The 16,515-nt window shown below is 34.8% G+C and overlaps 1 long non-coding RNA gene across 3 annotated transcripts; it reads left to right on the forward strand.

Annotated features, from left to right (window-relative positions):
• Nucleotides 1-3,523: 3,523 nt before the first annotated feature.
• LOC127085235 (uncharacterized) lies at nucleotides 3,524-5,828 on the forward strand. 3 transcript variants are annotated; one of them, XR_007789038.1, is made up of 4 exons: nucleotides 3,524-3,988; nucleotides 4,136-4,403; nucleotides 4,633-4,745; nucleotides 5,526-5,828. It is a non-coding gene; the product is annotated as an uncharacterized LOC127085235 (long non-coding RNA). The 3 variants fall into 3 exon arrangements; XR_007789037.1 differs by lacking the exon at nucleotides 5,526-5,828 and adding an exon at nucleotides 5,284-5,508; XR_007789036.1 differs by lacking the exon at nucleotides 5,526-5,828 and having other exon boundaries at nucleotides 3,526-3,988; nucleotides 4,633-4,848.
• Nucleotides 5,829-16,515: the final 10,687 nt, after the last annotated feature.

Here is a 16,515-nt window from a genome sequence, read left to right on the forward strand (position 1 = left end):
TGTGTTAACAACATGAAAATAATCCGGATAATATATGTATACTGCCTGATGCGGGATCAAAGGTTCGACGTCCATGAGAATAAGGTATGTAGAGGTTATGGTTTCCTTCAGAAAAATACCATATCCCCCTCACAAGTAGGTTCTAATCTTCAAAGGCAACCTAGAAGGTTCCTAGAGTCAATGACCCAGTTCGAGATACCATTGCCTTAGACGAATGACTCGTCAGACAACAATGCTCCCAAAAGGATCTACTCTAGGTGTGACGTCTTGTATCAACCATAATCACGGAATAACTCCACGGAGGTCAAACACGACTCTGGTCACATTGTTATCCTGTATATGTACTAAAGCTCGGGTATAAATATTTTCTCTCATGTAATCTATCCCCAACCCAACAGAGAGTATAACAGATAATATCCATAATATATAGCAAATGAATATAATGATAAAGCGAGTAAAGAGCAAAGATAAACACCCTAAGCAAGCTAAGAAAACAATCAAAACTAGGCTCAACTCCTTTTAGCGACTAGGAAGTACTCTAAGTAGCGAAGTATCCCCATCAGAGTCGCCAGCTGATGTTAGTGGAAATATACTCGAACGTATCGCACGCACGAACATACAACAGAGTCACCATCAAACTTTATTTATTCCCGAAGGAAAGGGAAAACATCGATAAAACCCGGGGGAAAGAGATATGTTGGGCAAGGAAGTCGGTTATGCAAGGGGAAGATATTAACACCCCTAACATCCATGGTACTTCATGGGAATCGTTTAGATTGTTCTCGCTCGAATGGGTGTTATAACTAAATATTACTCACAAAAGGATAGAGGGAAGAGGAGAGAAATAGATCAAGTGCTCGGTTAGGATTGGGGCCCTCATGCCTACGTATCCTTATAGTGCAATGAGGAATTCAGATCTCCGTAGTTCAAAGAACTAGAGGTGGGAGCTGAAAAAGAATTGTGATCAAAGTATGGTCTGAACCAAATGATAATATGATTTGAACTCCAAAAAGGGTGAAAACATAAACCCAAGAGTAAATAGGTATGAACCAATAAGTGAGAGCCTACAACACAGTATCACTGTATTGGAACAATCGAGAAAGAAAGGAATTAAGTGTTTGGTTTCGTAGCACAAACATCTCTTGATTCAAAAAGAGGTACAAGATGGAGCACAAAAAGATAATGTATTTAGCTCAAAGAATAGGTATATCACATGAAGTGAAGGAAGGTAGAATCAGGAATGCATCATGGAGATGGATGGAGGAATGCTCTAAGGCAGGAATAATAAATAAGTATGTTCACGGAGAATTCGAACCCTCGTGCCTACGTATTCTCATCGTGCAATGAGAAAATCAGAGCAATCATAGTTCAGCCTACTACAGATGGAACAAAAGGGAACGAGGTTGATTTTCCAGGGTTCAAAACCCGTCAAGGCTGAAAAGGAGTGCCAAGGTCCATGACCTTTAAGGTAAGGTATTAATACCAGAGTTTATAGATGGCGATGTCAAGGAAATAAGTTGCCAAGGTTTAATACCTACAGGGTGAAGAGAATCAAGTTCTAGAGTCCATGACTCTCAGGGCGAAGGATTGAGTTGGCTAACCAAGGTTTAACACCTCCTAAGGTAAAGAGACTGATATGCCATAGTCCATGACTCTCAAGGAGAAGACCAAATCGAATAGACAAGGTTTAACACCTCACAAGGCAAAGAGTGCGCCAAGGTTTAACACCTTACAAGGCAAAGAAGAACACATGCCAGAGTTCATGAATCTCAAGGCAAAGAACAAAATCGAATAGCCAAGTTTTAACACCTTATAAGGCAAAGAACGTTAGATGTCAGAGTCTATGACTCTCAAGGCAAAAATCAAAATCGAATAGCCAAGGTTTAACACCTCACAAGGTAAAGAATGTTAGATGCCAGAGTCCATGACTCTTAAGGTAAAGATCAAAGTCGAATAGCCAAGGTTTAACACCTCACAAGGCAAAGAGAACATATCAAAATCGAATAGCCAAGGTTTAACACATCACAAGCCAAAGAATGTTCCAAGGTTTAACACCTCACAAGGCAAAGAATTGGATTAGAAGAGGGTGTACAACCACGCATTGCTGATAGCAAGAGATGTTCCACTATTAGGGTGTTAAAAGAAGAACTTGTCAATTGCATGATCCAAATTGCACTAGAGTTTAGGAATAAGGGCGGGTGCTTTGAATATCTAGGGCCTACGCCTTGTACGCAAAGTCACTCTAGACAAGGATAGGAGAAACTCAATATCATCATTCCTTATTACTTTAAGGCTCATGATGCGTAACCTTTATCATGATTGACAAGTGTTATTATAGGCTTCTGACTGTTGAGAAGATCTTGATTGTTGATCTTGACGATGCCATGTTGTTTGTTGAAGACTTGAGAAGACTTGACAATTGTTTGATACAAATTATGCTAAAGTCTATGAATAAGAGCGAATGCTTTGAATAGCTAGGACCTACGCCCTGTACAAAAAGTCATTCTAGACAAGGATAGGAGAAACTATGTCTCATCATTCCTCATTGCTTAAGGCTTATAGCTTACAATTTGAATCATACTTGTCGAGTGTTGACACCTTTGCTGTGCTTGAGAACGTAGTCCACTTTGCTAGCTACGCTTGATTGATGTTGACTTGAAGTCTTGATCTTGCATTTGAACCTTGAGGTCTTGAGCTCTAGAGATTCAACATATCCATAATAGCTTGAGCGTAATGAACTTGCCATAGTAAGTGATCAAGGTTCTTTTGATCGCTTGAATGACGCTTGGGGCTTACATCATGATTACAAAGGATTTGGTTGACCAAAGTAACCTTTGGTCAACACTAATCAATGAGATTGAAATGAATAATTGAATTATGTATAATAACAATCTATTGAATTAATCAGCTAAAAAATCAGACAAATCTGATTAAGACCCTAAACTGAAGGAGTATGCATAAAAAATCAAAAGTATAAGTCATGAGAGCAAAATTGTCGATATGCTAAAAATTGATTAATATTGGATTAATAAAATTCTAATTTCTAAAACCTAAATACCTAATAACTTCTAACTACAATTCTAAAAATACATTAACCTTATTAAGATAATCAAGATCTAAACTCTAATCAATTATAATTTTCTAAAAACCTAACAACTTGATTATTTTCTAATACATAAATATATTAAATTAAAAACTTGTTACGTTAATATTTCTAAAATTAAATTAACATTATCAAAAACCTATTAAGCTAATCGAAACCTAAAACCTAATTAAATTCTAATGATTATATTAATTCTAAAATATAACCAAATTAATTAGAAATAATCAACCAAAAGGAAAATAATATAAAAGGTGGAACAGGGCCCTGGATCAGGGGGGGAGGTGCGGGAAGTGAATCCGTGGAAGGAGGCCCAAAAGCTATAACATTGTGGGTGGGTGAATGGCTGAATTCGCTTGGGCCCAAGCCCAACTCACCAAACAACACAAACCAGGTTAGTACCCATGGGCATGCTGAGACCGGGTCTTTAACGAAAAATAGGTCAAACGACCAAACGCGCAGCAGTAAGCACATTCCAATTCCGCTTCACCATATGCGTTCTTTTGCTCGAAGAATCATGAGGAAATCGTCCGTCTTGGCTTCGATCCATCATCGTGTTTTGGCGGCAGGCTCCATCACTCTTTCTTCGCAGCAACGCGCGTCGTTACGGTGTACGCTGGCGTCACGTTTTCACGACTCCACCGTCGCGTATCTTCGCATCGCATTCGATGTCACATCCGCGGATCACCCCCGTCCATCAATGGCATTTGATTCGCGTTCAATCTTTCCTCTTGTCCTTCGCATTCGTTTTTCGCTTATCATTCATCATCCATCACGGTTCGAATATTCGTGAGCTCGACTCAATCTGCTACGTGCGCAAATAGAAAGAGGAAACAGAACGCGACAATGGGAATTGAAGCAAGAACGAATGACTCACCGGTAAAAAAGGTATCGATTCTTCGCTACTCTTCTTCTTTTGATACACTTCCGTTCTGATACACTTCTATTTCGCTTATCTTTCTTCTTCGATTTCACCTCCGTTCTGATACACTTCTGTTTCGTGTGTGCTTCTGCTCTGGTGTATTGTTGTTATAGCTGTGCTGCGAATTGAGGGGTCGAAATCGTTGTAGATCGATGAAGGAGAAGCTGCAGAGTGATGGAGAAGAGAAATTATTGCGGGATGATGAAGAAGAAGAATGAAGGTTCAGTTGAAGAATCTTGGCTGCGGCGGATTTTCGATTGTAGAATTCTGATGCAGAATTGAAGAACGAAGGCTCATGGATGACGAAGGTGGGATTAAGAGAGATGAAGAAGAAGATTGAAGGAGAATATGAAAAAACTATGAACAGAATGATGGAAACAGGTATTTATACACTTCCGAGTTGGTTAGAAATTTCATCTAAATTCACATGAAATGCAGAATCAGTTGTAAATATAAGTTTGTGTTAGTTTTACAATTTTGTTGGTTCTGTTAGTTGCAGTTCTGTTAGAAATGTTAGTGTAATTCAAACTTAAATTATGTTGAAAATAAATTTTGGTTATTCTGTTAATTAGAAACAGTTAGAAAAATCCAAATGAAATTTGCTTTGCAGGAGGTGCTTCTAAGTCGCGATCGGCTGCCGTCCTTGTTGCTGGATCAGTGCCCTATTTCTGAGTTGGCAACATTCAATGTTTTCATCATTGCCCCAAAATTTCTGGAGGGAAAGTATCCTTTTGCCCATTTAATGTAATGAACAATCAAGTGATATATGTAATGGTGTAATGGTTAAAATACTTCTTTCTTTTTATCTTAATTTGATTCTATCTCATATCTTATTTTATACTCCTTCCGTTCCTTTTTAAGTGTGTCTTTTTTGAAAAAAATTTGTTTCTTTTTAATTGTCACTTACAAACTTCAATGTAATATTATTTTATTTTGTCAAAATTATTTCTGGATAATTATTATATATAAAGAGAAAAAACAAAATGAATGTAATAAATAGTTAATGGTATTATAGGTAAAAAAAGAATTGTTAATGAAAAAGTAATAATAATGATTAGCTTTCTTGGTATATGTAAAATATCAAAAAAATGACACTTAAAAAGGAACGGAGGGAATACCAAATAGATACCAATGCTTTAGTTTTGATCTTTGGTTTTTTGAAAGCATTTGAAGTGATGCTGGAATTTGCTTAGCAGTTAGTGATGAAGAATTTGCTGCCGGGGATGAATGTTAAATCATGACCTTGACATGTTAATGCTAGCTATTTGTTTAGAAGTAGTTACAATAATGAAAAGGTGGCTATTGGGTAAATGAATGTCAATTAGCCAATTAATTGGTAACAAGAAAAAAGTCAGTAAGAGCTTTAGTTTTGATCTTTGGTTTGTTGAAAGCATTTGAAGTGATGCTGGAATTTGCTTAGCAGTTAGTGATGAAGCAGTTAGTGATGAAGAATTTGCTGCCGGGGATGAATGTTAAATCATGACCTTGACATGTTAATGCTAGCTATTTGTTTAGAAGTAGTTACAATAATGAAAAGGTGGCTATTGGGTAAATGAATGTCAATTAGCCAATTAATTGGTAACAAGAAAAAAGTCAGTAAGAACTGTCATGGACTGTGTGGAAGTGGTGTGTATGTAGTCATGTCCTACTCCGGTCTGATAGTGCATTTAAGTTTTTTGATTTTATGTGAGAGAGTCAACGCAATTACTAGTATACCCTCCATTAAATTGTCTTCTAGTAACAATAAAATAATTAATGCAAGGGTATTTTTGAAATAAAGGCATTAAATGCACCTAGATTTGTTGACATTTGCTTATATTTAAGGCCAAAAAAATTAGAAGATTTTTGCCTTATAAATAAGGCCGGAGGGAGTATTAATTGTGAAAAATGTGGATTAATGAATATTTATGAGATTTTGAATTAAATGAGACTTTGAATGGAGGTTTGAATGGATATGGATTTTGAGTGGTTTAAATGAATATGGAATTTTAAAATGATCCAAAACTAACCTAAATATCAATTTAAAATCAAAAGTCAATTAAAATAACTAATTAATTAAAATCCAATTAAAATCCATTTTATTTAAAGTTAAAATTAATTTGATATTAAAGTTCAATAATTTAAAGTCGGCATTAATTTGATATCAATTTAAGGAGTCTAACATTCATTTGAAAATTAAAATCAATTGGAGTTTGAATCATTTGAAATTGACATTAGTTTAAAAATTAATTAAGATTAAATTGGAGTTTGAAATTAGACTTATTTTGAAATTATTCAACTTAAAATTAAAAATCAAGTAAAATCAAGTAAAATCAAGTTGAAGATAAAAAGTCAATTAAAATGAAAATCAATTAACATTAATCAAAAATCCAATTAAAATTAATTAAAATCAATTTCAAATTGCTTTAAAATATGAATCAATTAAATCACTTTGAAAAAATAAAAAATTAATTAATTTAAAATTGAATCATTTTTAAATCAATTTAATTAGAATTCCACAATTGATTTGAAATTAGAATTAATCTGAAATCAATTAAAATAAAATAGAAAAAATAGAAAATTAAAGCACCAAGATGGATATAACACTGAAGGGAGTCGAAAGGTATGGAAAATGACCAATATTACCAAAGTCGAGATGATATGGATTTGGGAACGAATGGTTGACTTTGGTCAACTAGTTGACCAGAAAATCAATCAATGACTTCAATCAACCGTTTGTATTAAATTAGGGTTTCAATCAATCACCAGCTTTGAATATATGGATTCACCGATGCCAGCGTTAATGCATATGAATGAAGCATGAATATGCGCAGATGAATCTCAAGTCGTAGGTCAGATGAAAAGTGAAAAAGGGGAAGGTAAATTTTGGGGTACGACAATATGCCCTAACACTAGCCCCTTTTCATCCCTAGTGTTGTTAGTGAGGAAGAAAGATGGCTCGTGGTGTTTATGTGTGGACTATCGTGCCCTCAACAATATAACAGTCAAAGACCGTTTTGCCATTCCGATGATTGATGAGCTTTTAGACGAACTCCATGGTGCCAAGGTTTTTTCTAAGTTGGACCTTTGCTCGGGTTATCACCAAATTTGAGTGGCACAAGAAGATTGTTTCAAATTGGCCTTTTGCACTGTTGATGGTCACTTTGAGTTCCTTGTGATGCCGTTTGGGTTGAAAAATGCACCCTTAACCTTCCAAACTACTATGAATGATGTCTTTAGGGAATACTTGCATAAGTTTGTTTTGGTCTTTTTTTGATGACATTTTGATCTATAGCCCTTCATGGGAGGCTCATATTGATCATCTACAACAACTTTTGGTTCTATTGGAAGAACATCAGTTGTTTGCAAAACTTTCTAAATGTGAGTTTGCAGTGTCTATCATCTCATATTTAGGTCATATCATCTCTCAATTGGGTGTAGCAGTTGACCCAGAGAAATTATCAACAATTCAGTCATGGCCTGTTCCTCATAACCTCATTACTCTTCGTGGATTTTTGGGTCTCACAAGTTTTATTGGTGTTTTGTTGCTGCTATATTTCTATAGCAGAACCGTTAACTTCACTACTTAAGAAAAATGCTTTATGTTGGTCTGATGAAGCATTACATGCCTTCCAAGCCCTCAAAATTGCGACGACTTCCCTGCCTGTTCTTGGTATTCCTTATTTTCTTAATCCTTCGATGTCACCACTGATGCTTCAGGTACGGTTGTATGAGCAGTTTTATCTCAACACTCACATCCCATCGTGTTCTTTAATCACAAGCTTTGTCCACAAATGATTACAGGTTATGCCTATGAAAGAGAGATATTTTATGTCATGACAATAGTAAAAAATTGGCGTCATTATCTATTGGGAAGGCATTTCCGCATCTATACCGATCATAAGATTTTGAAAGAGCTCTTAACTCAAACCATCCAAACACCAACTCAACATAAATGGTTGACTAAGCTTTTGGGATTTGATTATAAGATTATTTATATTCTGGGTAGTCACAACTAGTAGTTGGCGCTTTATCTCGTGTGGAACCACATTCCATTTTTCAGGCAGTTTTGGACGCCCAACCATTAATCTTAGACCAACTACGCCAATTCTATTCATCATATATTGTTGGTCGTCAGCTGGCCCTCAAGTTTGAGTCCCCAACGCCAACCTCACACTTCAAATTTCATCAAGGTTTGTTGTTTTACAAGGGTCACTTATTCGTTCCCACAATTCAACTTCAAAAACAATTATTCCTTGAGTTTCACTCTACCCCTATTGGTGGTCATTCCGGTATCAACGGTGGTCAATCCGGTATCAAAGGAACTTTGGCTAGAGTGTCTACTGCATTTTCATTGCCTCATATGGCAAGGAACATCAAGACATGGGTGTAAGAGTGTTCCACTTGCCAACAACACAAGTATTCCACCCACCGTCCTTATGGTCTTTTGAATCCGTTGCCTATTTCGTCTCAAGTGTGGGAGGATATTGCTATGGATTTCATTACTAAGTTGCCTCCTGCTCTTGGAAAGTCCACTATTTGAGTGTTAATCGATCGACTGACTAAATATGTGAATTTTGTATCCCTCCTGCTCACACATCAATAGTTTCTTTAGCACCAGTGTTTATGTCCGAAATTTACCGCCTTCATGGAATGCCAAAAACCATTGTTTGTGATCGGGACCGCATCTTTATAAGTCACTTCTGGTAAGAGCTATTAAAACTCAATGAGACTACCTTATGTTTCTCTAGTGCCTATCATCGACAATCTGATGGTCCAACGGAGATCACCAACCGAATTCTATAAACATTTATGCGTTGTTTTGGTAGTAACACGCCTAAGTAGTGGGTTACCATGTTGCCTTTGGCTGAACATTGGTATAATTCCTCTTACCATCCATCTATTAATATTACGCCTTTTGAGGCTCCATATGGCCGCTCTCCTCCCAATATTCGTTTGTATCTCAAAGTTGAAACCGTTCTTCAAAACTCCACCATCTCAGGTTCCACCTTTGGACACTGTTTTTACTGGAACGTTGCTGCCCTTGCAACGACTCAGATATTAGGTTCTCGCAAGGTACATAGCTCTAAAGGTGATATTCTTCAGTTTTTGGTGCATTTGGAAGGTTTGACTACTTTTGAGGATACTTGGGAGATTTGGCTTGACTTGCTAAAAGCATATCCTGAGTGTAACCTTGAGGACAGGGTTAAAACTGATGGGTTTGGCAATGATGCAGAGGTACAAATAGAAAATGGACCAGAAGATGGAAGTAGCCTTAATCAAGAGGGAATGAACAAAAGTCCAAGACCACAAAGGCAGAAGAGGGCCCCAGTTTGGTCACGTGATTATGTGGGAATTCCATGAGAAATTTAAAATATATGTTGTATCCCTTAACCTCTAGAAGTTGTTACCGTTTTTATAGGATCTTGATACATGTGTCAGTGGATCCGATAGGATATGATATTGATAGACTTTATATAGTCTCCTTTGATGTAATAATGAAAAGTACAACAAAATTAATCAAATATTCTCTTCCCCGCTTATTTTTTGGAGCGGATACTGCTCAAAAGTATCTACTTTTTTTATCCTAGTACTATCAGAGTTCTACGGAATTTTCTTTATCATTTCCTCTTCATTATTCAAAAACAAAAACAAAATGACGACCATGAGTCCTACATCTAGCCTATTCCTCAAACTACCATATTACCTCATCAACACTAAGTGGACGATTGACATGATGCTTTACACACCTAGCAAGTGTCTACACTTTTAAATCATCCATTCCATTCTCGACAATGGTGGGCTACCTAAGTTGATATTTCCAAATTTAAATCCCACCTGAATTGATTCTTGCTAATACTTATGGAATAAATCTCCCTATCATTGGGAACAAATTCAATCACTTCGAGTCAATTATGAAAGTGATATCACTAAGTTCTTAAAGAGGGATTCTTACGAATGAGTCTCGTGGATTTTCCATATTCAAACTCAAATAAAATCTCAAAAACAAAGAGGAAGATATGGGAAATACATTATGTTTAATGCAGTCTTGACCAAAGAAATTAATAAAAAATACTTTATCAAACAATCAACTCGAATTTGTAAGCCTCCTCATAAAAAAGGAAAAATAAGCAAAAGTTTTCTAAGAAGACAAAATGAAGGAGTGAGAAAAGTGTGAATAAATCACATGTTCCCGTTTTATGTGCAAAGCAACGAATAACTTATATTGGACAAGTGACTTAAAGCACAAGAAGGGGTGAATTGCGGTATTCAAAATTCCCATTAATTTTAAGATATTGTTACTTATAAAATATGTTGTGTTAGTATCTTTTGATATTAGAGAAAAATCGGCAGCGAAAATGTCAAAAAGAAGTAAAGTAAATCACAAAAAGTAAACAATAAGGGTTTAGAGAGATTGCACCAGTGATTTATCATGGTTCAGCCGAATGTTGGCCTACTTCTTTCCTCAAGAGATCTTCTTGATATTTTAACTATAAAGTTGAGATTTTACAAGTTATGCCCATGAAACTTGATACAAGTTGATCTTTAGATTTTACAAAGGCTTATCCCTAACCAAAATAAAAGCGTTTACCCGGGCTAAGCTAACAAACCTTCGACATATTTTCCAGGCTTATCTCAATAACCAAACAGAAGTTCTTTCGAAAAATTTATAAAACAAAAATAGAGATTGTATGACTGGTTTATCTCAAGAACCAAACTCAATTCCTCGAGAGTATCACACCATTAAGAGTTATAACAACAATACGACCAATGCAACTTCTTCATCACAAGTAGTTTTTCACTCAAAGTCATCAAGGCAACTTAAATGAAAGAACAATATTTCTAGAGAGAGAGAGAGAGGGAGAAAAATAGAGGTAAATTTAAAATAAATATGAAACTTAGGATATTTGGTGTGAAATGAAGATGAGAGATAACTCATTTATACAAGAGATGAGATAACCAAAAAAGGAAACAATCAACAAACTATTTTGATGTCCCAATCGATTTGCTTAAGGTCCCAATCAATTAGATGGCCTAAATAGTTGATTATCATGGTCCACTTTGGAATGTTTGGATAGAGAGTCATTGCCTATCGACCAGGTAGTTTAAAAAATGCTTTAAAAAGAAGATGACAATTTTATAATCAATTGGCCCAGGCTTGAAAACATTTTAAAGAATTTTGATAGTTATAAAAGGTTTTCAAAATATATTTTAAGTGTGTGTGTGTGTGTGTGAGAGAGAGAGAGAGAGAGTTGCCTTAGTATCTTAGGAGTTACTCTCATACTTTCATAAAACTCTAGTCACTCAGACAGATACCACCAAACGAGCTTTCACATTTCCTCTCTTTCAGAACTTTGAGGCTATCAAGATTCTTTTACAAATATATCAATCATATAAGAACTTCAAAATAATCTTGATTATCCTACTTGATGAATCTTGAGATGCCTTTAAGTTTGGTCATCATCATCAAAAGAATCGTTACCACTGACTTAAGCAGTCATTAGTGTTGTCCTTATTAAAACATTAAGAAGGTTCTCAGCAGGATACTTGTAACATCCCGAATTTAATTAATTAATTTGAATTATTTATATTTTTATATGATTAATGAGTATTTTAAATTAATTGTGTATGATTGTGGGGGCAGGTATCCTTGAAATAGAAGTATGAAGGGAGTAAGAGTTTGATATAGTTGTTGATAATTAATTAGAATTTTAATTAGTGATTGAAATAAATAGTATTTTATTCGAATTAATTAAATAAATAATAAAATAACTAGAATATGAGCATCTTAATTAAATAATGAAATTTAGTTATTTTACTTATTTAACGGGGATAATGAGAATTTTCAATAATTAGCCTATAACTATTTTATTTAATTGGTTGGAATAAAATAGAAGAGTAGAAATAGTATGGAGAAAAAGAAGAATATTATTAGTATTATTTTATTAAAAGAAAATTAGAGCCAAGAGGGGTATGGTGGTAAATAAGATGATAAGTGAGGGTAATGGTGGAAGTTCCTAATTGAGGGGGAATTAGGTTAATGATAAAAAGGTTAGTAAGAGAGTTTGGAGGGTTTTATGTAAAATAGAATTTTGTGGTGAGAAGAGGCAAGGGTTAGGGCTAAAGGAAAACTCCATTGGTAAAGCTTGAAATATGCATGTTGTTGAAAAATCTAAGGTAAGGGTGAGAACTTGTTCCAATAGTAATGAGTATGGTAGAATGGTAGAACGGAGGAATCTTTAACCCCCTTAGGGTTGGGTGTTTTGATTCATAATTTTGAATTTGGATGCTATGGTGATTATTATATGATGATGATATGATGAATTTCATGTGTCTTACATGTGTATAGTTTTCTGTTTTGATGATTAAACTTATATTCACCATTGTTACAATTTTTAAGGTTTTAGGCATAATCTTAAAGTTATGATTAAATTATTTAATTGTGTTAAAACTATAAATTAACTTTATATAATTAGAGTATTACGTGAGTTGTAATTTTTTGAGCGTTTGACTTTTTACAGAATCGAAATCGGAGGTCCGAAAGGCCTCAAACGATGAAAAACGCAGAAAATTATGCATTCTGTCCGTCACAATCGCGGGCCTTTTTTTATGTTTTTCGGTCGAAATCGTTTTGGTCCTAAATTTTGATCCATAAGTCCAAATCGAGTGTCGTTTGAACCGTTGGATATCTGAAATAGAGGGCTATAACTTTGTTTCAGGAATAAAATAATTTTGGAGATTATTTCATGGACGTTTTTGGGGTTGAAGAAGATGAAAATTATGTTGGAAAATTTAGAAAACAATAACTTTTTAGTAACGCCTTCGTGCACGGTTTTGATCATAACTTTTAACTCGTGAATCATTTTGGGTTGGGGTTTAAAGAATTAGAAAGGTGACTCTAAGAGACATAATGTGATGGTTATAAGTGAATTGATTGAGTATTATTCCTATGCCTACTGTGTTGGTGAAGTTTTGTTCTTACGTCCGGTTAATGAATTGTTGACACATCCCGACGATTTTGGTCATAACTTTCATTTTGTAAGTCCGATTTTGATGGCGTTTGAAGTGTTAGAAAGATAACGCTCAAAACTAAAACATGGTAGTGATTGTTGATATGTTTTATTAATATTCACATGCCTACTGTATTGATAAATATATTGGTTTATACGTTTGGTTGATGAATCGTGGCATTGTTGTAATATCATTGTGTGATAATTATGTTGTTATGTTGATGATGTTAAGATGTTGATGAGTTATTGTTATTTATTGATATTATTCATGTGGTAACATGAATTGATTGTTGCATGATGAATGGTGTAATGCATAAATGATGAGATGTGTGTGGGGATCCTTTAGGTGAACCTTATTGTGTTAATGCATGTTATTTGAGAGTCATGCATCTTGGTGTACGTGATTCGGTCCAATTTTGGTGAGCCTCGATTCTATGGTGATGGATCGAGTGTGAGTAGCTAATTCTTATTATGAGGGATTAGTGAAGTGTTACATATGTTGATGGTAACGATTTTTGGTGAGCCTCGATCCCATGGTGATGGATCGGGTGCGAGTAGCTAATTCTTATTATGGGGGATTAGTGAAGCATTACCTATGGTAATGGTAGCGATTTTGGTGTGCTCCGGTTCCAAGAGGGAATCAATCCTATGGTAGGGATCATGGAGTGAGATGAACCTGAGTGTTCATTTTGGTACCATGTTCATGTTGAGTCGGTGTTGAGTACATTGCATAAGTGTTGCATTTGTATTGGTTGTTATTGATGTGTTGTTGGATGAGATGTTGTTGCATATGATGTTAATGATAAATGAGATGTGGTTTTGTATGATGTTGATGATAATTGAGAAGTTGTCATGTATGATGTTGATTATGATTTGGATGTAATAATGTGATATATTATTGTGCATGATTGTGTAGATGTTGTACTCTATTATTTATTCTATATCATTATTATTGAAATGAATTCTCACCCCTTCTGTTTGAATGTTGCCTTTACATGGGCATCGTGCAGATACTCAGGAGTAGTATTGCTGAAGTAAGTGGAAGGTAGCTCTTGGATTACTTCTTTATTTTGTCGCTTTTACTAGTGGTACCTTGCTCTGATCATGTAACATCGGGTTGGGTTAAACGCTTACTTTATTCCTTATGTTGATCATGTTGAAGTCATAAGACTAATTTTGTTGTTGAGAATTCTTAAGATGTTGAGTTGATTTATTACAACTCTCTTATTTTGTTATTAAAATTGAAGTTGAGAATAGATGTTATTACTTGCTTTATCTTCCATAACTGTGATGATAATTCCGCTGCGATGATACTTTAAAATGGAAGTGAGCATGTAGTGACAAGTTGTGAATGTCTTATTATGTGAATATATAGTACCGATCAGATGAGAAGGATGTCGTGTAAACATCCCAGGTATGATTTAGATAAGTGGGATGTCGTGTAAACATCCTTATTACAAATGTGTGTATTGAAATTTACTGTTAAACCCGTGTTACGGAGCATGTCATGTGTGTTATGAATGTGTGACACCCTACATGGTTTTATTTTATATTTAATTTACGCGATAAATTATGTGCGGGTTTAGGGTGTTACAACACTCAACTTCATACATGCAAGCACATAAATATACATTATCCTTATTTTTTATGATGATAACACATCTCCTAGGTAGGTGGTAAATGGAAACAAATAGATATATGATTGGATTGGTTAAACTCTCCCTCACTTAAGTAGAGAGTATACTCTATTTATATTGAGAGTATACTCCCCATTGTCATAGTCAAAAAGGTGGAAAACAATCAAAGAAAATAGATCACATGTTTTCTTAAGTATAAAGAACAACTTACCTTATAAAAATATGGAAATGAATAATCCAGAGTATGGCACAACAAACAAACAAGATCTAAGATATTACTTCTCCCCACAGAAGGTAGCATTCAACTTTGAGATCATACTGAGGTAAACTTTAGAAAACTTCTTCCCCTTGATTCTTTATTGAACATAAATCAAAAGTCTTTGAAGCTTTCTAAACCTAGAGAAAACTCTGGATAATAATTGGATAACCTTTTTCCAACCTCCTTGGGGCTTAGACTTATATTGGGATCTAGGTGTACTGCGTTTGGTACCCTTTTACTCCAAAATCACTTAATACTCAACCAAAGGTTAGTATAAAATAAATTTAATTGACTAAGCAATTAATAAATCACTTACTAGAGAGTCAATCATAGATTTCAAATTTCTTAATCTCTATTAAGTGTACTACATCAAAACCTCAAGATAACTTGAGAAAACTTCCTATTTCGAGTGAATGACAGACTACCATTGATTTTCCTCCTCTATAAATCACTTGATACGAGATTTGGACCAAATATAAGACTAATATATTTGTTACAAATTTACCACCTCAACCTTCTAGGAGGTTCCATGATCATATCCGCTAAGATACACCATTAGAAAATATACTTGGATCACATCTATCACTTGCACAAGATAGTACTTGTGCAAACTAGATAGTACCGAAGCTTTTAATCTGCACCATATTAGAAATGTCCTTGCATAAGTATTCATTAGTATCACTTAGAAAATATGTTGTGTTAGTATCTTTTGAGATTAGATCAAAATCGACAGCGAAAATGTAAAAACAGTAAAGTAAATCACAAATAGTAAAAGGTAAGGATTTAGAGAGATTGCACCAGTAATTTATCCAGGTTCGTGTTGGCCTACTCCCTTCCCTAAGAGATCTTCTTGAGATTTTGACTATAAACTTTATATTTTACAAGTTATGCCCATAAACCTTGATGCAAGTTGATATTTAGATTTTACAAAGGCATATCCCCAACAAAAAAGAAAGCTTATACCTAGGCTAACTTAACGAACAATCAATATATTTTCTAGGCTTATCTCAATAACCAAACAGAACTTTTTACGACAAAGTTCTAAATCCAAAATAGAGATTGTATGATTGGTTTATCTCAAGAATTATACTCGATTCCTCAAGAGTATCGCACCCTTCAGAGTTATAGCAACAACACGGCCAATACAATTTCTTCCTCACAAGTAGTTTTTCACTCAAAAGCACCAAGGTAACTTAAGTGAAAGAAATTTTTTTCTAGAGAGAGAGGGAGAAAAATAGAGATATAAATTCCAAAAAAGTATGAAACTTCGGAGATTTGGTGTGAAATTAAAAGGAAAGGCGCCTCCTTTATATATGAGGTGAGAGAACCATAAAAGAAACGACCGACAAGCTATTTTGATGGCCCAATCCATGTCTTAAGCTCCCAATCGATTGGATGACCTAAATAATCGATTATCATGGTCCATTTTAGAAAGTTTGGATAGAGAGTCATTGCTAGTCATCAAGACTCTGTCATAATCAATTATGTAATTGTTTTGCCTTATTCCAATTGTTTGTCTTAAGTTTCTAATCGATTTGGTAGTTAAAAAAAATCTTCCAATCAATTGGCTTAAGGTCCTAATCAATTGAGTAGTTAAAAAAATGCTT

The sequence above is a fragment of the Lathyrus oleraceus genome, chromosome 5 (assembly GCF_024323335.1).
Source record: "Lathyrus oleraceus cultivar Zhongwan6 chromosome 5, CAAS_Psat_ZW6_1.0, whole genome shotgun sequence".
Lineage (NCBI taxonomy): Eukaryota > Viridiplantae > Streptophyta > Magnoliopsida > Fabales > Fabaceae > Lathyrus > Lathyrus oleraceus.